At 39.5% G+C, this 27,023-nt stretch overlaps 1 protein-coding gene and 1 long non-coding RNA gene across 2 annotated transcripts in view; one reads left to right on the forward strand and one right to left on the reverse strand.

Annotated features, from left to right (window-relative positions):
* LOC123518263 overlaps positions 1-27,023 on the reverse strand; it is a 294,645-nt gene that overhangs the window by 140,833 nt on the left and 126,789 nt on the right. The gene's annotated exons all lie outside the window — the stretch shown is intronic.
* LOC123518261 overlaps positions 1-27,023 on the forward strand; it is a 210,020-nt gene that overhangs the window by 44,177 nt on the left and 138,820 nt on the right. The gene's annotated exons all lie outside the window — the stretch shown is intronic.

Below are 27,023 nucleotides of genomic sequence, written 5' to 3' on the forward strand. Positions count from 1 at the left end.
TCGTTTAGATTTACAATATCATAATCCAGTAAATAACTCATAACACAATCTTTTTCAGTTTTTGTCTTTAACCCATTAATGTTCCAAGAAACAATTTTAATCATATTCCGTGGTCTATCTAAAAAGGATGAATCTGCCACTTATCGACAACAATATTATCTCTATATAACTTCCTCTCGAGACGGTCTAAACGAATGACACAGCCTTGATTTTCGGGGCGGTCTTTCTCCCTTGCTTCAGCATCATGCAACCTCTTTCACTCTTGACGAACTGTCGGATGTGTATCTTTCTTTATATAAATCTTGTCATAAGGAGTACCCAGGGTCTTCATCCTCTTCGCCTTTTCCAAAACAGCATCACGATCAGTTATACTGGCAACCTCAAGCAAGATGGGCCGCCGTTTCGTCCCGGATGGATCGAGGATACCCAGCCTGCGATGCGAGTGTACTTCAGTGGAATCACCAATAGCTTCCCAAATCTTCTTGATTTTATCTTCATCATTAGTTGCTCCTTCCATTGCTTCATTTTGATCTGCTACACCCAAAAGTACCAGTTTGTTCTCTCTTTCTTTCCGATCGATCTTCTCCAAAAACATCTGTTGGTGCCATATGATTAGGGATTGAGTGTCAATCTTCTCTTGCATTTCTTCTAACTTCTTGTCGACATCAGTCTTCGATGTTTGTATGACTTGTCGCAGCTCTCCCAACTCTTTCACAATAGCTGTCAATTTGTGCCTCCATCCTCTCTGTGACTTCATTGTCTACTCTTCGTGATGACAATATTGCGTCAATCAAATCATCTTTGTTTATACTCTTTCATTGATTGCGTTGTAGACCGCGAAGATCACCTATCGTGCTGCCATGACAGGAAAAGACGCCACGGAGGTGGGTAGTTACAGTAGGATACGCAGGGTCTCACGCAGACGTCACTACCAAACTAGTAGTGATGACGCTTGGATGACGTCAGTAGGCAGCCACTGCGCATGCGCTGGCCAGAGAAGCAGAGTCGAGGGAGGGGTGATATCTTAGGGCTTTAATTTTTCAAATGTTACTGCGCCTAAGTCCAAATAACACCCTAACACCCAACCACTTCTCAACGATTCCTGGGCCACTTACAGGCTCTCTGGAATGATATTGAGGCTTCCGATTGACTAAGCTGCTCGGAAATGATGGAAAAATAGACAGAGCTCTTTCAGTGCAGTGTTGACGTATCGCAGCGCCACTTACATACCACCTACATGCCTTGTCTTAGCTCAATGACATCTGAGCAACACCCAACAAAGCGACAGGATAACTGGACTACAGTTAACCAGGCGGCAGAGCAGCGCCCAATCACAAAGAGAAACGATTGTACTTGTAAAATTTGTTATACGTGGTGCTAAATTCGTTTCCTAGAGAGAGAGAGAGAGAGAGAGAGAGAGAGAGAGAGAGAGAGAGAGAGAGAGAGAGAGACTTTTGCTCACGGAAATAACATCTATGGGAGTGTTTGAACAGAGGCGTTGAAAGTTAAGAAAAGGAAAAATCGTAGCAGGTTTTAAAGTCTGTGGGATGGCTTCCTTGATGTCATTCTTTTTTTTTTAGGGGTGATTTTATTGAGATAATCCTGAACATCCAAGTATAAATCATGCAGTATCAAATAATGAAACTAGTGTTAAGAAAATGTCAGTACGTAGTGAGCAGAAGGGAGACTGTGGTGCAGAAGGTGTAAACAAACTTGAAGCGCAGAAGGCTTGGAGGCCAGCAGGGCATCCAGATAAACTCATTCGTAATCAAATTGAGACACATCAGCCGACGCAGTATCAGCTTTACTCGGTCAGTGGTTTCGCAGAATAGGAAATAGGAACATGGTCTCAGTGTGGTCAAATAACCTTAACAGCGCCAAGGAGACAGGGAGCTCCAACTTACGAAAGAGCAATATTATATTCAATCTTCGTTCTTTTTTTTTTTCTACATTTAGTCTGTCGGGTAGAAGTCTTTGGTCATCTCTATCAGAAGGTTAAATACGGAAGATATACGATGTATATGACTTCATCCAATTAATTAACAGAAAACAAAATAAAGAAACAGGCAGCACTAAACGCTGCTTATTACATGCCGCATCCATATTTCTATCACTTTGTTTTTCTCAGCTACTTTTAACTATAATACTATAGCGTGTGATAATAACAATTCAAAGAATTAATATTATAATGTTGACACAAAGTTTCCCCAAACAGTCCTAGATCCTCTACGTACCTTCCAATTAATAATTCACAGTTGTCTCTCAACCTAAACATGGTTTAAACAATAATCTTTTAAGAACCTCTTGCCAAAGTTAACATTCAAAACCGTAAGGCTGGACAGGAATATTGATTAAGTAAATAAAATAACGAGGAACGATAGAATTTTAGTTACTAATAAAATTTCATATTTGTAACAAATCAAGTTCATAGCACCATTATGAATTAAATAAGAATAAGGAGAAATATAAACAGCCACGAACCGGATAGTGAAGCAACAACGAATTCTAAATCTTATTGACAAGCCAAGGGAAAAATGAAAGTGAAAAGAATGAACTCCATATTTCAGAATAAATTGGCGCCACAAAACGCATTTTGAAGTGCCTCCTGCTAACACAAAATGTATGAAAATACGTCTTTTCATGGTCAATATGCACTAAGACCTCCATTTAACAAGGCTTAAAAAAACGAATTAGATTTTCAAATTATCTTACTCGAACTATGCAAGTGAGGTTATCCTCCTATACAAGTCAATTCGTGTGTATGCTGATGTACTTGATCCGTAAAGAGGCGAATGATTTACTCTTTGATTATAAGTTTGCACTGACATACGATGTACAGGTACCTGAAGTTCTAAAGAAAAATCTATTTTAATCCTCAGGGTCCATAAATCTTTATTATCCTTGGAGCTTCCCTCACTTTGGACCATCCGTCAGCTAGTGTCGCTCTTTTAAATCTCTGAAGCGCACGTCATGTTGAAAAAAGAAAATAAATAAGATAACGGATACGAGTATGGGGAAAAAGGAAGTTACCCTGTGCAATCTTTTACGTTTGAGCATTTTAAGTTTTTCAGTTCTGTGACAGGAGTTATGAATGGGATAACAATAGCCTGAATTTTATTTATGTGCTGAATATATTCTCTTTCCATCGTTCAAATTCAAAGTGGAGATCTCCTACAATTGCCATTTAAGGAGCCACTAAATTAGAGTGAGCAAGTGATATCCCATGGGTATGCACATAAACCCACTAAAATACGCAATCTATATTTATAAAGAGGATGGTATATCGTGATCAAAAATGGGTAAGTTGTTCATAATGAAGTAAGCTTTGTGCAGACTTTTTTTTCTTACATATTTTAACATTGTTTATGGATACCAATAAGGAGAGAATAGGAAATAAATTCAATGTAAATTTAGGATTCAAACTTAGGGTTGACTTTTTAATGAACTGCAATAAAGAATTCATGTGGCTGTGAGGCAGTACTTCTTTTTGTTTCTAGAATCTGTATAGAAAAAAAAGGAAAAAAAAAGTACCGAATGGACTGACTCACACGTTAATAACAGAGGTGAGGGAATTAAAGATTTATTACTAAACTGCAGTGTCAGAAATATAAGAAAAGTTGGTCTGAGAGTACGAACCAACGGACATGTAATTACGTAACTTGCATGACAACAATCGTGGTACAAAAAAAAAGTTCCAAAAAAGTTAGAGCACAGCAGTACATATGAAACTCAAAAATAAGAATAGGGTCTAAGATTACAGAGTGATCTTTGAATTTTAGCTTCTTGAAAATTCAGTTATATCATGAGCAGATTAGTCTTGATATTTATTATTTTTTTTAATACATCTCTCCCTGTGCTCCTTTTCAGGTCACAAAAAAGAAAAGAAAAGGAACATGCCTCAAACCCACACGCTGAAGGCATTCAAATTATCTTCATTAGCATTACTAATAACATAATATAAAATTTGTTGCTGTTTTCTCTTTCTTGGGGTTATGTGCATATATAGCATATTGTAGCAAAACACGCGCGCGCACACACACACACACACACACACACACACACACACACACACACACACACACACACACACGACATTTTCGATATCTACACTTGTCTCTTAATTTTTCTTTCTTCACTACTTGTATCTTTATCATGTACTATGCTGCTGTGTTGAGGACACACACACACACACACACACACACACACACACACAGATTCTTTCTCTTTCTCTCTCTCTCTCTCTCTCACACACACACACACACACACACACACACACACACACACACACACACACACACACACACACACACACACACACACACACACACACACACACACACACACACACACACACCGCGTAGTGTAGTGGTTAGCACGCTCGACTCACAATCGAGAGGCCCGGGTTCGAGTCCCGGTAAGCGGCGAGGCAAATGGGCAAGCCTCTTAATTTGTGGCCCCTGTTCACCTAGCAGTAAATAGGTACGGAATGTAACTCGAAGGGTTGTGGCCTCGCTTTCCCGGTGTGTGGAGTGTGTTGTGGTCTCAGTCCTACCCGAAGATCGGTCTATGAGTTCTGAGGTCGCTCCGTAATGGGGAAGACTGGCTGGGTGACCAGCAGACGACCGAGGAGGTGAATTACACACACACACACACACACACACACACACACACACACACACACACACACACACACACACACACACACACACACACACACACACACACACACACACACACACACACACACACACACACACACGCATGTACACGCCCACACATAAGCAAGCACGCATGCAGGAAACGCGCTCACACACACGGCAAAAAGAAAAACGCAAAAGATAAACCATTGCAACAAATGAGCGTTGCGTCTGTTACTGCCAAGACCACCTGACTTAAACGGAGAGGGATGGTGAAGTTCAGGAGAAAAGAGGCACTCCACGAAATAAGGTGTTTTCTTGAGCGCAAAGAGGTTGTGAGATGGTTTATGATTCCCGCAAGTATGACTAATGAATATTCATATGCATTTATTTTAAGTGATGACAAAAAAATAATGATATTAAGTCTTTTAACTTGGACTCCCATATCATTCTATAATGGTAGTGGTGATAGACGTTGTGTTTTATAAGCGCACTGTAGATCATAAGAGTAAATGCATTTCTCAGGTTTCCAAACTCCGATCCTCAAATGATAAATGTACGAAGTCATTAGATCTATGGAAAAAAATCATGAATAGTTGTTTTTCTTTTCCTAAATCGTTTTTCTCACATTTCTGGTGCGGTCTCGATCACGGGAATGGTGAGGCGATGGGGTTGCCTTGACTTGACATGAAGGAAAAGGGTCTCCCGCTGAGGTGCTCTCTTAGCTTGGCTTGTGGATGAAGGACCTCTGCAAACTTATCAGCCTATGTATTTTCTTTTTCTTTCCAAAGTTAAAGATATCCATTCTCTATTTTGTGATACGCTGTCAGCACTGAGGTGTGATGGCTGCTGTGCCTTTAAATGTGATATTTCGACATATTATATCCAGACGTAAGGGTTAATTGCGTTCGCTTGGATTTACAGTATCTTGAGTTTACAGACCCGTGTGGCTACTTATGACTTTTGATTTCAAGTTAGTAGGAATGAAAACAGCTAGCTTATTCAAAATCCAATAAAACAATTTTTTTTATACTATTCTTGTTTTTTATTAGAATTTCACTAACATATGCATGCAAAAAATATTACAATGCATTGCTGTATCTACTCACTCATTTGAAAGAGATTCAATGGATAGACAAAAAGAAATATTTCCTCCTTCGCACGTCCATCCGTCTAGGGGACGCCGGGACTTCCACGTGCACCTCGATAACCGTGGAAAAGATTTATATACTGCATCAATAGAAAAGAAAATGCAAACTCATCCCTCAGTAATAGATGATTTTTTTCCTCTCTTCTTTCTTCACACAGATTTATTTCATTTTTGCGTTACCATAAAAACTCAGATAGCGAGCTGTAAGATCTGCTAAATCTGTTTGCCTAGACTGTCACTTGAGGGCAAATGCAATATATCACTCACTCCTGCTCGCTTGCCTACCTTTCCCACGCTCTCTTCTTTCCATCACGGTAACAGACAGAGATAAATGGACAGAAAGACACAGACGGGCAGACACCAATCCACCCCATATGCATCAGCCCACCCAAACTCACACACACACACACGCACACTCGCACGCACGCATGCACGCAGACACACACACACACACACACACACACACACACACACACACACACACACACACACACACACACACACACACACACACACACACACACACACACACACACACACACACACACGATCATCCTACTTTAATATCTCTCTTCTCTCTCTAAATAAAAAATCATATCTCTCTCTCTCTCTCTCTCTCTCTCTCTCTCTCTCTCTCTCTCTCTCTCTCTCTCTCTCTCTCTCTCTCTCTGTCAACCTGCCTTGCGGGGAACGGAAGGGGAAAAAAGGGGGGGCTCGAGGGAGAAAATGTATGAGGTGAAAAAATGGAGGACGGAAAATCTTGGCATAATCCGAGGCAAAAACGGTTCTGAGAGAGCTTAGTTTGTCTGGGCGCAAAGCGGTGACGAGTGGCGGAGATTTTCAGGGGGAGTTAAGTGACAAGAGTTTTCGTGAAAATGATGAGAAATATCCGAAAGAGGAACAGAAGAGATCCTGCACTGCAGAGACTGCGTCTAGGTCTCTAAACAGATGTACTCTTACGAATTACTTACAAATGTTTGGATGCAAAGGACTTATGATGATAAAAATAAGGTACTTCGATTACATTTCACTTGCTTTTTGTCTTAGTAAACAGAGCGTAACTCACTCTCGTCAAGAGTCTCTTAAACGAATCCCATCGCACCACTTAGTAATAGCAATACCGCACTTACTAATTAACCTAAGTAACTGTATGGATGCATTTACTCTCTCTCTCTCTCTCTCTCTCTCTCTCTCTCTCTCTCTCTCTCTCTCTCTCTCTCTCTCTCTCTCTCTCTCTCTCTCTCTCTCTCTCTCTCTCTCTCTCTCTCTCTATATATATATATATATATATATATATATATATATATATATATATATATATATATAAAGAGAGAGAGAGAGAGAGAGAGAGAGAGAGAGAGAGAGAGAGAGAGAGAGAGAGAGAGAGAGAGAGAGACGGCTACATATAACAACAAAAACAATAAACAAAAAAACTGCGCACTTGACTGCCAGTTCTCAAAAAAGTTCCTAATAGTAAAATCAAATACTGGAGGATAAGCACCTTGAAACTTCCTTGAAAGAGTTCAAGTCATAGGATGGATGAAATAAAGGAAAAGGCAGAGTTCCAAATTGCCCCCAAAAATAGGATGAAAGATTGAAAGTAATAGTAAGTATTTGAGAGATAAAACAGAATAGAGCAAAAAAAAAAAAAAATCTTGTGTAGCAAAGTAATACGGTTATGAAGATCTGAAAAAGCAGTTACAGCGAAAATAGTGGTAGAAAGTAGCATGATGAAAAAAAGCCTGAAGAAAGTGAGTAAGAAAAGAGGGGATGATATAATGAAATGTTTTCGATTCAACCGTGTTTAAAACAGCAATGAATGAAATTCCTCACACATGTGAAACATAGTCCGTACATAAACAGATAAGACTCCTGAACAAAGTTAGCAGGTAGGGCAGTGAGAAAAAGTGGAGGAGATGACTAAAAATGCCTAACTTTATAAAAGCTGTCTATGGATGAGACTTACATATCCAGTATTGAATAAATATAAATAAGAGACCAATAGTGTTCAATGCAGAGAAGGTTGAGAGTTGCAGAAGTGGGGATAGTTACCTGCAAGGCTGTGTCGAGTTGATACAAGGAGGAATTAAGTTTTTAGGTAATGAATAATATTAAGTTCCTTATGCTATATCAGAAATTCCAAAGAGATCAGAAGATAGGCACTCAACAGCTTTCATTCATAAGCTTTTTCATTGATTCATTAGACATCTATGAAAAGACGCTGAAAAGTGCAGGGAGGTATCACCAACATGGATAGGATACGACAAGAAATTTCTGCAAATTTCTATAAGCAGTTACTCCCCAAAAAAAGACCTCAATTTAGTGGTACTCTAAAATACCCGAAACCTACACCAAACCACTGGATATGAATAACCTAAGATACTTTTCTTCAACAAAAGAGTGACAAATATATGAAATGAAATAAAAAAAAACACAAAGGAATAAACAACGAAAAATAAATTTCAAAATGACCAAAATATACACCAGGAGGTAGAGGAACAAGAATCAAAGGGGTAGATAAAAAAATATATTGGCAGCGAGGTAGATGCAGGGGACCCTAAGAGCACTCCCTGTATCTCCGTTTGCAGGCGCCAGTCATCAGCCATGTTCTCTCCCCTTCTTGATCCCGCAGGCAGAGGGAATAATTGGCCAGTGATGAAGGAAAGCAACCCACGTCTGCTCCATCAAGGGCTTTGTGGGGGAAAATTGCGTGCACCCAAGCGCACTATATGAGGGATCTAATATATTTTCCAATTAAATCTTACGTGGCCAAACTCCAATGTGTTGAATTTTATTTCCTTGGTGATTAAAACATTGGTGTATTTAGACTGTCGTTACTAATATGATGTGCTCCTGACTGTATGGACGGATTATAAAAAAAAAATTGTTCTTTCATTTTTCTGCCTATTTCACTTACTATCCATTAATCTATCTGTCTATCTGTTTTTATATCTAGGTTGCTTCTCATCGGTATGCCTGCGTACGTATATGTTTCAAATAGTTTTGTTTGCGTTGTTTTTTTTATTTACCAATGTTTACCACATTTTTTTCCATCTCTCTCTCTCTCTCTCTCTCTCTCTCTCTCTCTCTCTCTCTCTCTCTCTCTCTCTCTCTCTCTCTCTCTCTCTCGTCTCTCTCTCTCTCTCGATCTTTTGACGCGTGGTCATCAAGGGAAAACAATATTTGAGCAATTAATATTTTCGACATGATATGTTCAACCAAATTATTTGTTTCTTATGTAGGAGAGTCACTGTCTAAGGACAACAAAACTCCAATAAAATTATTAAAAAAAAGAAACTGACTGAGGTACCGATCCCCAGAGTTGAAGGCGGTAATCAAATATTTACAAAATGGGTATCTTAAAACCTACGTCTTGAAAGAGTGTAAGTCATAAAATGGTACAAATAAAACAGAAGTAGGCAAAGAGTTTCGAAGTTCACCAGAAAAAAGGATGAATGACTGAAGATAAGAGTCAACTCTTCCAATAAAGAGGTGAATAGAAAGAAAGTCTTTTGCAGCAAGGCCTCGTGAGAAAGGGAGGTATGTACATTTAGCAAGATCAGAAGAGTAGTCTATATGGAAATATCAGTAGAAGATAGCAAGAGATAACACATTGCGAGAGTGAGGAAGAGGTTGGGGACAGTCAGTTACTGGAGAGGAGTTGATGAGAGGAGAAAAGTTTGATTCCATACTGTCTAAACGAGCTGTGTGAGTAGAATCTACACAATACATGGACGAATGTTCAGTATAAAAGATAGGGGTACAGTTCAATATCATTGAAGAAGTAGGGATAGCTATCTGGAAAATCATGTCGAGTTAATAGATGGAGGAATTCAGTTTAGAGGTATTGTATAATACTAAGTTTGCTTTACCCAATCCGAAATTTTGCAGAATTCAGGCGTTCTGTGGCATCCCTACGTAAATTGTTTACTCTCTGAAGGACTGGGCATCCAAGAAAGAAAATGGAAAAGTGCAGGGTGGTATCAGCACCGTAGGAGAGGATGGGACACGAAGTTTTGTTTAAATTATTGATGAATAACGAGAACAAAGTAGCTGATAGGACAAAATTCTGAGGAACACCACTGATAACAGTTCTAGAGGAAGAGCTATGACTATCTGCCACAGAAACAATAAAACGTTGAGAAAGGAAATATGCCATGAAGTTACAGGGAGAAAGATAGAAGTCGCAGAATGGTAGATTTGAGATCAAAGCTTTGTGCCAGACTCTATAAAAAGATTTTGTTATATCAAAGGCATTAACAAAAGTGTCACGAAAATAAAAGATGACCAAGACAGAAAAAAAATCGGTAGAGCGGCCTTGACGGAACTCAAACCAGTGATCAGATAGAAAGATGTTTAAGAATCTTCCTTTTGACGATACATTAAATAGATAAAAAATAAAAATTTGTGAGGCAGAAAATTTAAGCAATATGATGGTAGCTTGATTGATTGGGAAGATCACCCTTTTTTGAAACAGGTTAAATGTTGACAAATTCCCAACAAGAAGAAAAGGCAGATGTTGGCAGACAGAGTTTAAAAAGTTTGACGAGACATGGTGCACGCAGAGAGGCACAACTTTGGAGAACAATAGGAGGGACCCCATCAAGTTTATAAGCATTTCGAGGGTTCAGACCAGCGAAAGCAAGGAAAACATCACTACGAGGGATTTAATGGGTAGCATGACGTAATCAGGTGGAGGAGGAGTGGAAGGAACAAACCCTGAATTATCCAAGGCAAAGTTTTTAGCAAAAGTTTGAGCGAAGAGATCAGCTTTAAAAATAAATGAGAAGACAATAGTAAAAAATGAAGAAATAAAGTTATTTCAAATGTTCTTAGATCTCCTTCTCCTAAAAATATAAAGAAAACATTGAATGGAGGAATCTCTCATCCGGCAATATTTGTTTAGTTACTTCCCTTCCGTCTTCAATCTCTTTTTCAACCAAATATTCTTTTTTTTTTTTACTTTCTTTCATTCTGTACTCGTCCGAATTCTTTTTCTCGTTTTCTTCTGTCTCATTTTTGCGGATAGATTAATGTTTCAAGTGTACATGCACTCTCTCTTCAGTCCTCTGCGTCTTTCCTTCTTTCATTTTTTTAGTTTTCACCTTTCCTGTCCTTCAAAAGTGTGTCTGGATCCCTTTTAACAGGCTCTCGTTCTTATATGCTCTATCATTCATTTGTCTTTATACTTAAACTCTTTTTTTTTTTTTTTAAAGAGTCACTGTACCTAATTTGCCAGAGGAGATTTTTGCTTTCTGTTTTATTCACAGAAATTAAATCTGAGTATAAAACATTTTTATTGATGAATTTATATGTTCTCTCTCTCTCTCTCTCTCTCTCTCTCTCTCTCTCTCTCTCTCTCTCTCTCTCTCTCTCTCTCTCTCTCTCTCTCTCTGTCTCTCTCTCTCTCTCTCTCTCTCTCTCTCTCTCTCTCTCTCTCTCTCTCTCTCTCTCTCTCTCTCTCTCTCTCTCTCTCTCTCTCTCTCTCTCTCTCTCTCTCTCTCTCTCTCTCTGTCTCTGTCTGTCTGTCTGTCTGTCTCTCTCTCTCTCTCTCTCTCTCTCTCTCTCTCTCTCTCTCTCTCTCTCTCTCTCTCTCTCTCTCTCTCTCTCTCTCTCTCTCTCTCTCTCTCTCTCTCTCTCTCTCTCTCTCTCTCTCTCTCTCTCTCTCTCTCTCTCTCTCTCTCTCTCTCTCTCTCTCTCTCTCTCTCTCTCTCTCATTCTCGCTCTTTCTCTCTGTCCATAAAATAATCTTTTGTCTTCGTCAGCACCTCACATTTCTATTTCTTGGCACGGGAGAAGTTCCTACTCATGTAATCCCTTCACCTGCTACAACTCCATATAACGAATTCTGCTCCTTCCTTACTTGAAAAGTTATAAAGATTTAACGTTTTGCTTTTAAATATTCTCTCTGGAACATTTAATACTCCAGGCTCCTCCGGTTCCTTCTTATTTGTAGACACTATGGGATATATTATTTTCTCGGTATCATAGGCAGGTTGAATCTACTGTAACCTGACAAACATCTTCAGATGTTGCGCTATTTTTTCTTTTATGTTGGAGGGGCTCTGACCAAGGACAAAAAAATATCAATAATGATGATGATGATAATAATGATGATGATGATGATGATGATGATGATAGTAATAATAATGATAATAATAATAATGATAATAATAATAATAGTAACAATAAAAATAATAATAATAATAATAATAATAATAATAATAATAATAATAATAATAATAATAATAATAATAATAATAATAATAACAATAATAATAATAATAATATTAATAATTATAACAATAATAATAATTAACAACAACAACAACTACTACTACTACTACTACTACTACTACTACTAATAATAATAATAATAATAATAATATTGAAAAATAATAATAATAATAATAATAATGCAAGATAAAAATAAAAAAAACAATATTAATATTGAGAATAATAAAGATAATAACACAAGACTTACTGAAGTGTCCCTGAGAAGAACCGAAGTTTTTACTAAAAAGATACAAGATAACTATCTTAAAAATTTGCACGAGTTCAGGTCAAAGGAAGATGAAAATACAACAGCAGGCAAGAAATCAGACAGGCAGAGTAGAGCATTCATTCTCTTAGTGAATTTTAGTAACAGTTTATGTTATACTGACATTTATCTCTTTTGCTTAAAATGATTCTCGAATTGTAAACTCCGGGGGCAAATACCCCTGCAGATCTCTACCTCAAAAATAAGTTTAAAGTTTCTTAGTTATTTACAATTGAATATTCAACACTATTTTTCCACTTCCAAACATCCTTGATCTTTTTACTAGAAATAAAAAAATTAAAGAAAAACAAAGCTAAAATCCTCTTACAGGCATCCTTAATCTCTTCTTCATTGAGAAATGTTAGTTTTAGAATCGGTTTGTTATATCCGTTGAAACTTAAAACATTTCCTACTGACTGCCTTCCTTGATCTCCTCGTTACTAAAAATGCTAAAGGTTTTATAGTTTTATTCATTTCCATAGATAAGTTTAACAGTCTTTTCCACTGATAGCCTTTTTCGACTTCGACTTTAAAAATATTATAGTTTAATTTTTTTTCGTCTATTTCAATTGATTTAATATTATCATCACATTAAAAAAAAATCCAATCGCCACTCTACTTTAATATTTACGGCAAGATTTTTTTTTCTTATTTTCCTAAACGAATTTAATATAATAGTGTCAGTACGCTGTTCCTTGATCTCTTCTCTCCTTAAAAATAATGAGGGCTTAAATTCACTTAGTTAATATCAGTGACAGATTTCACAATATTTTCCAGTCAACCGCTACACTGCGTAAAAGATAGAAACACTGTTTTAAATATTTTCATTTAATTTTCAACAATGATTTAATATAATTGTGTGTCTTGGTTCCCTTCCCTCTCTCTATGCACCATCACACGAGCACCGTACTGAGCTGCTTCATCCCAAAGGCAGCTTTACCCGCATGAAGGAATACCTCATTTATATGGGAAAGCCCGAACATGTTACTTGATGAAACAGAGGAGGGAAAAAGAGAGTGAGAAAAGTAAGGGTTCGTTTTGTATATAAAGCCGTGATGAATATCCTGTTCCGAATACCTAGAAAAGAAAAAAATAAAGGAAAAAATAGTCACACTGAAAGTGAAATATAACTTTGAGTTAGATATATCAACGTTTTGCTGTATGTTAATATTGAATTTGTCTGGAGAGAGAGAGAGAGAGAGAGAGAGAGAGAGAGAGAGAGAGAGAGAGAGAGAGAGAGAGAGAGAGAGAGAGAGAGAGGGAGAATTAGCAACAACACCTCGGCGAAAGCTTATTAGGTTGGGATGAAAGAGCAGGGGAAGATAAATTTATGCACCTTTTTCTTACAATAATGATGGTGATGGCGGTGATGTTGATGATAAAAACAACGAATACAAAAATACACACACACATACACACACACACACACACACACACACACACACACACACACACACACACACACACACACAGTATATAACCCGCTCTCCTCCCAACTCCCAAACTCCCCATTCCCTACCAAACCTCCACCCACACACCAATAAAATGGGCAGTCAGTGGGCCATCAACACCAAACTTGCCTTCACGCCGAGAGTATTTCCACACCCATACACTCGGCGCATTTTACGTGGAAAACCCTGGCAGGTGCAAAATTCCTCCCTCTCCCTGCCTGGCGAGCGCTCCCTGGTGGATATACGACGCATGAAGTAAAGCGGGTATTAAATCCGAGCCTCGGAGTCTAGACCGTGAAAGAGTGAGAAAAAATCCCTATGAATTTTTCCGGGAAGGTCATTTCCCCGTCAGTGACCTTATTCAGATATCTTTCAGCACTCGCGAGTCTCACCGGCAGTAGTAGTAAACTATATTTCCTCCTCCTGATAACTATCCTGCTGCTTTTTATCCTATTTTTTTTACTTTTCATTTTCCTCTTGATAAATATTTTTTTTTATATATTTATCTTCAATTATTTATTTTACTCTTACAAAAACGCCGCTTTTTTTTTATCTTCTTAACTCTGATTACAACTTGTTGCTCCCTCACTCTAGGGTTATCTAGATGGTTTTTACTTCTTCCCCTTTCTCTCATTACTTCTACTCTTACTACTACTACTACTACTACTACTACTACTACTACTACTACTACTATTACTACTACTGCTCATTATCCTTCTTCTTCTCCTCCTCTTCCTTCTCTTCCTTCTCCTCCTCCTCCTCCTCCTCCTCCTCCTCCTCCTCCTCCTCCTCCTCCTCCTCCTCCTCCTCCTCCTCCTCCTCCTTCATGATTAATGCTCCAGCCTCTCACCTCCATCACACGTCTCACAGCCTAACCATTCCTCCATCTCCTATCCTCCCATGTCTTCCTGATTACTCATCCTTCATCTAGTACTGATCCTCCAGCTCTTCCACCATCTCCTGCTCCATAACCTCCTCCCTAACCATTCTCCATCCCACTTCGCCCGCACCGCCAACCCTTCCACTTTCTTTAATATTCCCACTGTACTCAGTGAATTCATCTCCCTTACCGAGGCAGGTTCGCTCATGCACCGCCCTTAGTAGCCTCCTTAGTCATGGGTGAGATCACGCCTACCCAAACCCATCCTGCACCATCTGCCACCACCCACCGGCCGTCTCTCTTAATAAACAGACATGAATGCAGACGTCACCATCTGCATATAGATATTAGTTTGTCCTCGTATATGATACAGTGAGATATGCACGTGGTTATGTATATGCGTTTGTCAGAGAGAGAGAGAGAGAGAGAGAGAGAGAGAGAGAGAGAGAGAGAGAGAGAGAGAGAGAGAGAGAGAGAGAGAGAGAGAGAGAGAGAGAGAGAGAGAGAATGTTACAAACCCTTGCAGTCAGTGTAGGAAGTCCCCATATTATCATGGAGATGGTCCAAACTTAATTACGGCTGAACAAAAGTTAATTTCCATTAGGACACAGAACATCACGCTGAAACTTCCCCACACCCGCCTCGCCTTACCCTCCGTCACTCACCTCGCAGAAGAAATAGGAGTCTTGAAAATTCGAGGTAATTTAGAAGGAACAAAACTAGATAGAGAAGTGAAAATCCAAATGCACACTAGAGAGAGAGAGAGAGAGAGAGAGAGAGAGAGAGAGAGAGAGAGAGAGAGAGAGAGAGAGAGAGATACAGCTCACATAAACATATACGATGATCTATTCTATCTCTCCCAAAATCCTGAACACACAGTGACAGTGTTGACTTTACGTTCCAGCAAGTACCTTCATTCTGCAGGTGATGCTCCAAGGTAATTGTCAGGGTGCTAATCATAGTGTATCGTGAGTAATGTGTTCCCCTTTATCTCTCTCTCTCTCTCTCTCTCTCTCTCTCTCTCTCTCTCTCTCTCTCTCTCTCTCTCCCCTCCGTGTCATTAGCGCAAAGTATTGGTTGGACTGTTATGTTTTACATGCGCATTTTAGCTTTAATCTTTTAGTTATTTTCTGTGAATGTGCCAATAAGGGTAATTTATCTCCGACGTCACTATTAATAAGTATTGCTCAAGTGAGGTTTGCTTAGTGTTGAAATCTGTTAAGGAGAATGTTTGCATGTTACATGCGTATTAATGAAATAATTGTAGCTGAGGGAAAGATTTCAAAAGGAGTATATTTCTTTTATTTTGTAAGCCATTTCCAGTAAAATGTCTGTCAACAATTATCAAGCTCCGGAAAAAAGAATAGATCAGTTCTTTTTCTTTGCAAATGTAAAGCTCCATTCTGTTGCGTGAAGGACTGGACATTTTCATATACAAACACTTTGATATTTCGCAAGTATATCTATATAGCTACGGATAAAATTCAGAATAACAAGTTCTGTATATTTTTTTTCAATTTTCAACTGTTTTAATTTTCCATTGCTGCATTCACATTAATCATTCCGTGTATTCCTTACTTATTAAACATTCCACAACGAAGTGACCTTCTAAAGGTAACGCCGAAACATTCTGTGTCAGGATTGCAAGCTGAATAATTAATAACACCATCAGAAGTCAGCCTGTGAATATTGCTAGATTTGGCACGGGAAAGTTTGCTTAAGTGTTGCACTGAATATGCACAAAAGTGATACTGTGGCTGGTCAAGAAACGTAGTACTATTAAACTCATGTTTAGATTCTCTATTTAATTAGTCTCACCTTAACTTCCTTGATTTCGTTCTAGTTTTCATTTTTTTTGTGTTAAATGTATTTTTTAGCTAGTTACTTGATAAGTGAGTGAGTGAATGAGTGATAGTGAGCGAGTTAGTTAGCTAGCTAACTAGTTAGCTAGTTACTGAGTTCATCAGTTAATTATTTACACTGTTCATTAGTTTACTATCTTCGTTACGTATCTATCAGTTTTTAACACCGCCGATCATTTCCGCGAAATCAGAGTAGATTTAAAAGATCGAATTTAACAAGTGTCTTTTACAATCATTATTGCCATTCAGTATAATTGCACGCATTTACAGTAAACTGTAAAGATATGGTGTTCATAATTACCAAAGAGCTAGTGTATTGAAGAAAATATAGTGTCCAGCGATGACCCTTCTGAATAAGTTCACCTAGCAAGATCAACAAATTTATAAATAAAATATTTTACATATTTTCTTAAGAATGAGTCATTTTTCACATTATTGAAGTGTTGCAGTTTCTAGAACGAAATTTTTACAATAACTTTTTCTTAATGTTGGCTTCAATGCAAGTGTTACATTTTTTTTTATCTTGTTAGTGAGTCTTTCTAAGAGGATATCTAAGTTTCACAGATTTCTTGTAGCCTGGAGATAAATGTGTATTAAATTAATCAGTAGTCTGCGAGACACCTCGACAAAATTAATTTTTGAGTGCAGTAAGTAAGAAACTGAGGTACCTTCATACATGTAGAGGACAAATATTTGATAAGCATGAATTGATTAATGAAATAAAAACATCGTAAAAATGTGTGTGTAATTCACTGTTTGATCTGCTGCAGTCTCTGACGAGACAGCCAGACGTTACCCTACGGAACGAGCTCAGAGCTCATTATTTCCGATCTTCGGATAGGCCTGAGACCAGGCACACACCACACACCGGGACAACAAGGTCACAACTCCTCGATTTACATCCCGTACCTACTCACTGTTAGGTGAACAGGGGCTACACGTGAAAGGAGACACACCCAAATATCTCCACCTGGCCGGGGAATCGAACCCCGGTGCTCTGGCTTGTGAAGCCAGCGCTCTAACCGCTGAGCTACCGGACGTGTGTGTACACGTGTGTGTGTGTGTGTGTGTGTGTGTGTGTGTGTGTGTGTGTGTGTGTGTGTGTGTGCGTGCGTGCGTGCGTGTTTCGACTCGCACGAGTGAGTAATGAGCCCTATTTTCGGATATCAGCCACAGGTCATTAATCTCGCGGCCTTTCACGCGGCGCAAAGGAGCGTAACCTAAGCTTTGGTGTGTACCGAAACCCACATTTAAAGATTGCAATAATTTACCAAAATAATCCAGTACGTTATCTTGCTGCAAATCCCAGAGGTAATTAATTTTCCTTCGACGTACGGTTCCTCATTCCCAGACTTGCCCCGCACCACTGCCAGTTCGGCCGTCCTCTGACGTGCAAATCAATTTTCACTCAATGTAATACTGCTGAAACATTTCCCTTCACTCTGCTCTTAAAGGGAACTGTGTCGGAGAAGGCAGTGAAAAAAAAGTATCCTCTAATTCACACGTAACGGACGGCAGAGGGTGTAATGATGATTGCAAAACGTGGAAATCCGTCTTGTAACACATGCACAAAAAAAAAACCTTGTAACAATTTCCAACGCGTCCCTCATTTAAGACAAATAATATATGGCTCCTTTAATACTGCGGCGTAATGCACTAGTAACCTTGGATAACAATACACAGGCCAGTGCACTCCAAGCTCTCAGGCCAAACTGTAGTATAGGAAAAGCGCGTATGGACCCAAATGTTCCAACGCTAAAAAAGAAAATACGTACAACCCGCATTCATTCAGTTTTTTTTTTTTCTTCCATGGTCGGGTAAGCATAAATTCCTGTCCAGGTGCGTTCCTAAAGACGACATCAGCCTGGTATCTTCACGATCTTGTTTTAGAAATACGTTCAGGATTAAGTTTCTTCTCCTACATTTCTACTTACTGTTTGTATTTACTTTTTTTTTCCATTTTTAAAGGTGAACATTTTTAAAGGGAGGAATGGTTTCCCTTTACATCCTATTAACGAGTGGGGGAGGAAACCGATTTTTCCGAACGGTAAAAATGTTTGTAATTTACAGAGTAGGGGAAGATAGGCTTCATGTGCTTTATGCACTTTTATATGCACACACACACACACACACACACACACACACACACACACACACACACACACACACACACACACACGAAGAGAGAGAGAGAGAGAGAGAGAGAGAGAGAGAGAGAGAGAGAGAGAGAGAGAGAGAGAGAGAGAGAGAGAGAGAGAGAGAGAGAGAGAGAGAGAGAGAGAGAGAGAGAGGTCACAACAACGGTCGTTACAAGGTTAACGTACTAGAATTACTCTAAGATGATAGTGGAAACAAAGGACAGTAAAGCGGAAGGCCTTTCCCCACCCTCCACTCCCTCCAGCAAAAGCCATACATAAAAAAAATACCTTACGGGGTTAGAAAAGGAAAAAAAACAAAAAAATCAAAGGAAATGTTATAGCAAGAACTAAAAATAGATGAAATGAGATGCCCTCAGTTCCTAGAGGCGAGGAAGTTATCTAATGAACAAACTCTGTTAGCCGCGGATCAGAGGAAAAATGTTTGATAAGACGGTGTTGAAATGTATCTAATGTGTTGTGGTATATCACAGCTTGAAGGAGTCCTTTCCATAGATTAACTTTACTGTCGAAAATATTTAATGCAGTCCATGTTATCAATGATGCCTGTGATGATTTCAGACACTTGTATTAAGTTGTCTCTTAATCAATGATGCCTGTGATGATTTCAAACACTTGTATTAAGTTGCCTCTTAATCTTCTATGTGCTAATGAGAATAGATTCACTTCTGTAATACTCATCATACTCTTTGTATGATGTGTTTCTTAGGATCGTTATCGTTTTTGTTACTCTGCTGAGCTCGTTCTAATTCATCAATGTCTTTTGGTAATAAAAACACTATGCTTGAAGACAATATTCCAAAAGGGGACGAACCAGACAGTTACACAAAATGAGGGTTGTATCTTTAGATTTATATTAGAAAAACCTGCCGATTATACATTGTTGACTATAGGTTTTAGGCTACTCGATATTGTTACTCCTAAATTGTCTAAATTTTTGAGTTGGGTACTGGTTAAATATAAAATTAGCTTTTTCATATCGATACCCTATGTGTAGTACTTGAGAGAGAGAGAGAGAGAGAGAGAGAGAGAGAGAGAGAGAGAGAGAGAGAGAGAGAGAGAGAGAGAGAGAGAGAGAGAGAGAGAGAGAGAGAGAGAGAGAGAGAGAGGGAGCAGACAGAAAGACACAAACAGAAAGACAACCGTACAGAAAGAGAGGAAGAGAGAGAAAGACAAACAGGCAGACAAAACAAACTCACAGGCAGAGACAGACAGACGGACAGAACAAACAGACAGGCACTCACACAGATATAAAACACCGCTGAAGGGCGTAGAAAAATGCAAAAGAGTGGAGATAAACCGCCGTCGGCCAATATTTTTCCTGAGCAGAACAAAGACCGCTCCTACACTGTTCTGTGGGTCTGCTTGCTCCCTTCTTCGTTTGCCTTTCTTTCTCTCTCTCTCTCTCTCTCTCTCTCTCTCTCTCTCTCTCTCTCTCTCTCTCTCTCTCGTGCAACGGCATTTCCTAACATTTTTCTTTCGCTGTTCCATCTAATCTCCTTGAGGTGTTTTTAACTAGCTAGCGTTTTCTTTTTAATTGCAGCCACTATGTCTACTGATTCGGTTTCCTCCATCACGCAAAGTGCTCTTAATCTTCGTAACCTGTTTCTATTCTTCCATTTCTTTTTTCTCTTTCTCTCTCTCTCTCTCTCTCTCTCTCTCTCTCTCTCTCTCTCTCTCTCTCTCTCTCTCTCTCTCTCTCTCTCTCTCTCTCTCTCTCTCTCACACACACACACACACACACACACACACACACACACACAGAGTTGTTTCGTCTCTTTATTACAAGTTTACGGCAAATTAGTTAGTAAACTAACAAGTTACCCGTCTATGTTACGCAGCTTGTTTCCAGTTCTGACAAGGTAATATCACGTCACCATCCGAAGTATTCAACTTTTTTTTTAGGCATGCTGCGTACATATTGTCTTGCTAATTATTCAGTACCACACACAGACACAATAATAAACTTCCACTCACATTAAATGAAAATTCACTTCTACCTCACTGCCACACATCAAGGCACATTTTTCTACTCCGATTACTGTTGTCTATATATCTTTTCCCATTTAGTGAGTACTTCTGAAAAGGAAGAAACAAATTTAAAAAACGATCACTATAATCCATCAGGGTTGTTTTTCGCTATTTCCTTCGCAGCGTAAATGGGTTCCGTTCCGGTATATCGACTGAGGAAGGAAGGCCAGGAAGAAAGTAAAGCGCAGCGGCCATCATCAACGGATTAGCAGTAACAATAGAAAGTGATTGGATGGTGAATAAAGTCAATTTATCTGTGTACCAAGATATACGAGTTCATCTGGACCAGAGGAGGCGTGAGTGAAATAAATGAAAAAAAGGGAAGGGAGGATGAAAGAAAGAGAAAAAGGTTGCGAGGAAAGGAGAAGAGGAGGGAGAAAGAGAAGAAGGGTCAAAGGGGCCACAAAACGAAAGGTGGGGCAGGAATGAAGCAGATAGCAAGTGAGGAAGGGTGTGGGCAGCTTCAACCGCGGGTAAGAACCATAATAATGGATCCTCTTGAAATAAGGCTTCCAAAATATTTTACGGCTTTGACTCCTGAGGGATGGGAGGGAAAATTAGAAGAAAGGGGGGGGAGGAGGAGGAGGAGGAGGAGGAGGAGGAGGAGGAGGAGGAGGAGGAGGAGGAGGAGGAGTTAGAAAAAGAAAACTGGCGAGTGCAAGGGACAAGAAGAAATATTACAACAAGATGAAGAGAAAAGAAAATGAAGAAGAAGAAGAAGAAGAAGAAGAAGAAGAAGAAGAAGAAGAAGAAGAAGAAGAAGAAGAAGAAGAAGAAGAAGAAGAAGAAGAAGATCTCGAACGAAGCTGAGAAGAAGCAGGATGAGGAAGAAGATTAGAGAAGGAGGATTAGAGAAAGACGTAAGAAGGATCAGAGTAAGAAGAAGAAGAAGAGGAGGAGGAGGAGACGGAGGAAGAGGAGAAGGAGGAAAGTGAAGTTGGATAGGAGGAGGAAGACAAATAAAAAGAAGGAAAACACAGAAGACAAAGCAAAAATAAGGAGAAAACAAGGCAATGGATGAGAGAAAGGGTGGAAAATGAGAAAGAAACGAGTAACGAATAGCAAAGTAAAGCGAGAGAGAGAGAGAGAGAGAGAGAGAGAGAGAGAGAGAGAGAGAGAGAGAGAAATCCGGCGTAGGAAGGGAAGGGGAATAAGAAAAATAGAAGGAGGAAGAGATGGTATAAGTGGAAAGAGGAAGGAGAGAAGGAAAAGGAGGAAGGAGAGGAGGAGGAAGTAGTAGAGGAACGCTTGGAATTGGAATAGAGAGAAGATTAGATGAGAGCAGGGGAAGGAAGTAAGATGTAAATAAGAAAGGACACAGAAAAAGTATAGAAAAAATAAATAAAAAAGTAAAATCCTTACCTTGGACCAGGAGGAGGAAGAGAGGAGGGGAAAAATACAGCAGGAAGAGAAGAAAGAGGAAACGGAAGCGGGGACTAATCTAAACGCAAAGGAGATAAAACGTTGGGAGGATCATAAAAGCAAAAAGAATAGAACGTTATCTACATTCCTGCCACAAAGTCGTCCAATTAAAAGTCCCTCCAAAGAAAAATGCAGACGAGAATATTAATAAAAGCCAAAAGTAAGACCGACATGAGGTCCCAAATGGTGAGGAGGCTTGGAAAAAAAAAGAGTGAGAACAAAAAACAATTTCACCTTTAATTTCATCTGCCACCTGCATTCAGGCTAATTAAACTGGGACCGTGAATGATGATGATGATGATGATGACAAGGATGAGGATGAAGACGATAACATAATAATGATAATAATAATAATAATTACTATAATAATAATAATAATAATAATAATAATAATAATAATAATAGTAATAATGATAATAATAACATAGATAAGTAAATAACACTATCATTACAAACACTGAGCTGATTATCGCAAAAAAAAAAAAACACATAACCCTGTTTAAACTCATCGGTTTATATGGAGAGCGACCCTGGAGAGTTGACAAAAGGTAAACTGTGACAGGTAAACTAATTAACCTGGAAATTATAATTCGGAGGCTGTAACGGCTTTTAAATTCGCCGGCAATGCTACCAGACTAACTTTATTCTCTGCCTCCTATTCACACACACACACACACACACACACACACACACACACACACACACTCTGTCTCTCTCCCTCTCTCTGTGTGTGCAGCCCTCATAGCCCAGCCCGAAATGAGAGGCTTTTAGGGCAGAAATGTTTTTGTCCCAGGCGGCGAATTTATTGTGATTGGAGGAGAAAATTATCTGAATTGAACAAAAGGTGATTTCAGTCTGTGTGAACAAAATATTGGTCTGGAGGGAGGGAAGGAGGAGGAGGGAGGGAGGGATGGAGAGAAGGGAGGGAAGGAAGGTTAGCGGGTCATGATCAGAAGGAAGAATTGGGAGGAGGAGGAGAAAGAGGAGAAGAGGGAAGAAGAGATGGAGGAGGAGGAGGAGGAGCAGGAGAAGGAGGAGGAAAAAAAAATAATTTGAAAGTTGTCACAGTGGTGTTTCGCGACGGATGGATGGAGTTGTTTGACTAAAAGCGCTTAATTGGAGGAAAATGGATTGGGGAAGGTTCGTGGAGTCTCCTTTTCCAGCAGGGTTGCAACAATAAACAAGGGGACGCAAGAGAGAGAGAGAGAGAGAGAGAGAGAGAGAGAGAGAGAGAGAGAGAGAGAGAGAGAGAGAGAGAGAGAAAGGCAGAGACATCGATAAGTAAAATGAAGAAAAACGATGATGGTAATGATGATGATGATGATGATGATGATGATGATGATGATGATGATGATGATGATGATAGTGGTGATGATGATGGTCGTGGTGGTGGTGGTGGCGATAGGCAAAATGAGAAAGAGAAGGATGAGAAGGAAAAGGAGGAGAAGAAGGATGAAAAATTGGAGGAGGACGAGGAGGTGGAGGAGGAGAAAAATAGGAGGATGAGGAAGAACCGAAGGAAAATAAGAGGAGAAAGAGGACGAGAAGGAAGAAGAAAAAGAGGATGGGAAATGAAGACGAAATTTTTTTAGATAGGAAAGGGGGAGAAAAAGAAAACAAAGAAAAATAAAATCAAAACGAAAATTACAGCGCACTAAGAAAAAAAAAATAAGAAGAAACAGAAAGAGAAAAATAGAAGAGGTTTGTGTCTGAGAGCCTGGAGTGCCCCAACAGGCGTTGCACACACCTGGCCTGCCTCGCGTTTCTCCCGCTGGTACAGGTCCCCGTCAATACAAGATACTGGGGAGTCCCTCGCAGACACTACAAGGAGAAGTGTGATGGCTCTGCGTTTTTGTTATAGGGACACCGGTAAAGGATATAAGGAAAACTCCTCTTAATTAAAAAAAAAAAAACCTACAAAGGTGCCAGTTTTCAAAGAGGGTCGGAAATAAAGAAAATTAGGATAAGTAACTTTAAGCATCATTCTTGAATGAGCTGAAATGATAAGAAAGTGAGAATATAGAAGCAGTCACGGAGTTCCAGAGTGTATCTGAACGAGGCATGAATGATTAAGAGTATTGATTAACAACTGCATTATAGGTGAATAGAATAGAGGTAAAAAAAAATTCTTGTACAGCGAGGCCGCGGTATAAGAGAAGATATGCAGTTAGCAAGTTTAGAAGAACAATTGTCATAAAAACAACGGAAGATAGTAAGAAACGCAAAACTGTAGTCATGGGAAGACTGAAAACTGTCTGTTAGAGGAGAGATGTTGATAAGACGAAAAGATTTCTATTTTAATCTTTCTAAAAGAACAGATTGAGTGGATGCCCTCCAAAAATACAAGTCCAGCATACTCTATACATGGATCCCTGTATAAAGATACAGCCGGCTGGGTAGAAAAGCTGGCGCAGACTACGCAGAATACATAACTTCATTGAAGCTGAAGTAAGATGACACGTGAAGTTTCTAGCTTTGTGTATAAGTAAAGGACAAGCTGAGGATGATCAGCGTAGAAGAGGAAGACAGTTGAACGTCACTGAAGAAGATGAGATAATTATTATCTGAAATGTTGCGTCGAGTTCATAGATGGAGAAAGTAATGTCTGAGGCAGTGAGTGTATAGGAGGAAAGAGAGAGAGAGAGAGAGAGAGAGAGAGAGAGAGAGAGAGAGAGAGAGAGAGAGAGAGAGAGAGAGAGAGAGAGAGAGAGAGAGAGAGAGAGAGAGAGAGAGAGAGAGAGAGAGAGAGTGTGTGTGTGTGTGTGTGTGTGTGATTCACTGTTTGATCTGCTGCAGTCTCTGACGAGACAGCCAGACGTTACCCTACAGAACAAGCTCAGAGCTCATTATTTCCGATCTTCGGATAGGCCTGAGACCAGGCACACACCACACACCGGGACAACAAGGTCACAACTCTTCGATTTACATCCTGTACCTACTCACTGCTAGGTGAACAGGGGCTACACGTGAAAGGAGACACACCCAAATATCTCCACCCGGCCGGGGAATCGAACCCCGGTCATCTGGCTTGTGAAGGCAGTGCTCTAACCACTGAGCTACCGGGTGTGTGTGTGTGTGTGTGTGTGTGTGTGTGTGTGTGTGTGTGTGTGTGTGTGCATATGATTAGAACATAGGGTTATATGACTCTGTTACCATGTGTTCTGAATAAAACTGCTGTTATCATGTGTTTCCGGTAAAAAAAAAAAAAAAAAGGAAAAATGGTGAAGACTAGTGTACTTTAATAAGGCTAAACTCTACAAGGTAGTTTATAACAGACGCACGACCAATTCCCGAAACAAGGAGACGCCGATTTATTGTGTCACTGTTCGACAGTAACACAAGACCACCACAGCAGAGTGTAGTATTCAGCCAACGAGAAGCTAAGCATGGGACACCAGCAAAAAGGCGCAAAGAATACTCTCTAACCCAGTCAGAGGTAGAAAAAAAACGTGACGTAATCACTGGTGAATAACAAGGCTCACACAACCCGTAAATTACTCTACAAAGCAGGAAAACAGAGATTAACAAAGAAAAAATACCTTTGTTTAACATAGTAAAAAAATTAATGAATCAATTAACATTACATTGGTAAAATGGTGATACAACATAAAAAGCATGATCCATCCACTCACGCTCACACCACATGCAAAACCAATTTGTAGCTCAAAAGCCGTAGATGGCGTCGATAACGGCAGCAAAGTATCAAAGATCGACAGGAATATCCAGCTGCAAAGTAGCATAAGCCGACACGAACAAACAGGCAGTTATAAATTAAACCTGATCAAGATCCAGAAGCAGGAACAAGAGCGGCAGGCGATGGTAACTCCTTCCAGGACACAATATAGGACGGGTTGATAAGGGCAGACAGGCAGGAAAAGGAGCCTGACCAGAGTCCTACAAATAATAGCAGAAGGAGCTTAAGAGACAGTCAACAGGAATATACTACCAAGCTAGAGCGGCGAAGTACCAGGGTGGTGGTAGGGAGAGGCAGGTAATGTCAGAGCAGTGGTCAACGGAATCAAAGTATTCACTTAAAGGCACTGAGAGTCCTACACCGAAAGCACCAATATGTTCTGGGCACAAACTATTACAACCAATTTGTTCCTAGACGTAGGAACCACCGTCATTGTACACTGGAGAAGACTGTAGTGTATATTGATACGACCGAACTGAACAAGGTAGCATATGTCACCCACATGTCCAAAAACCCAGGAGAGGGCGACGTCGACTTTCTATGACTTATTTACCGTGTGTGTGTGTGTGTGTGTGTGTGTGTGCGCACGCGCTCGCACGCCTTGGTAGTCTTACCCAATCACCAACAAACTCCAGTATATGGAAAACAAAAGCATGGAGGGATCATTAAAGCTTCATTCTGGCTGAGTAAATGAACACGAAACTATTTTCAGGGCTGGAGTGTCATCGCTGCTCGGCTCGACTGCCAAACTGGAAATATCAAAAGGAATTTCACCGTTTTGCATTTATAAGTTTAAAATGGTGAATCTAAAAAAAAAAATAATAATAAAAAATGCTTGTATGATATTTTTTATCGTTTTTATTGGCATAATTTTGAAGCTTTGTAATCACTGGCACTTGTCTCTTTTATTGATTTATATTAAATTGAAAGCGTTTTACAGTCGTGGTTGTTGTTATGTGGTGCCATGAGTCTCTCTCTCTCTCTCTCTCTCTCTCTCTCTCTCTCTCTCTCTCTCTCTCTCTCTCTCTCTCTCTCTCTCTCTCTCTCTCTCTCTCTCTCTCTATCTATCTATCTATCTATCTATCTACTTAATTTACTTATCTGTCTATTCAGCTATCTATCTATTTATCAACCCATCGATCTATTTATCTGACTAAAAGATATAAAATTTGAACGGTCTAGCAGGACCGACCTAAGGT

The sequence above is a fragment of the Portunus trituberculatus genome, chromosome 43, assembly GCF_017591435.1.
Source record: "Portunus trituberculatus isolate SZX2019 chromosome 43, ASM1759143v1, whole genome shotgun sequence".
In the NCBI taxonomy this organism is placed as follows: domain Eukaryota; kingdom Metazoa; phylum Arthropoda; class Malacostraca; order Decapoda; family Portunidae; genus Portunus; species Portunus trituberculatus.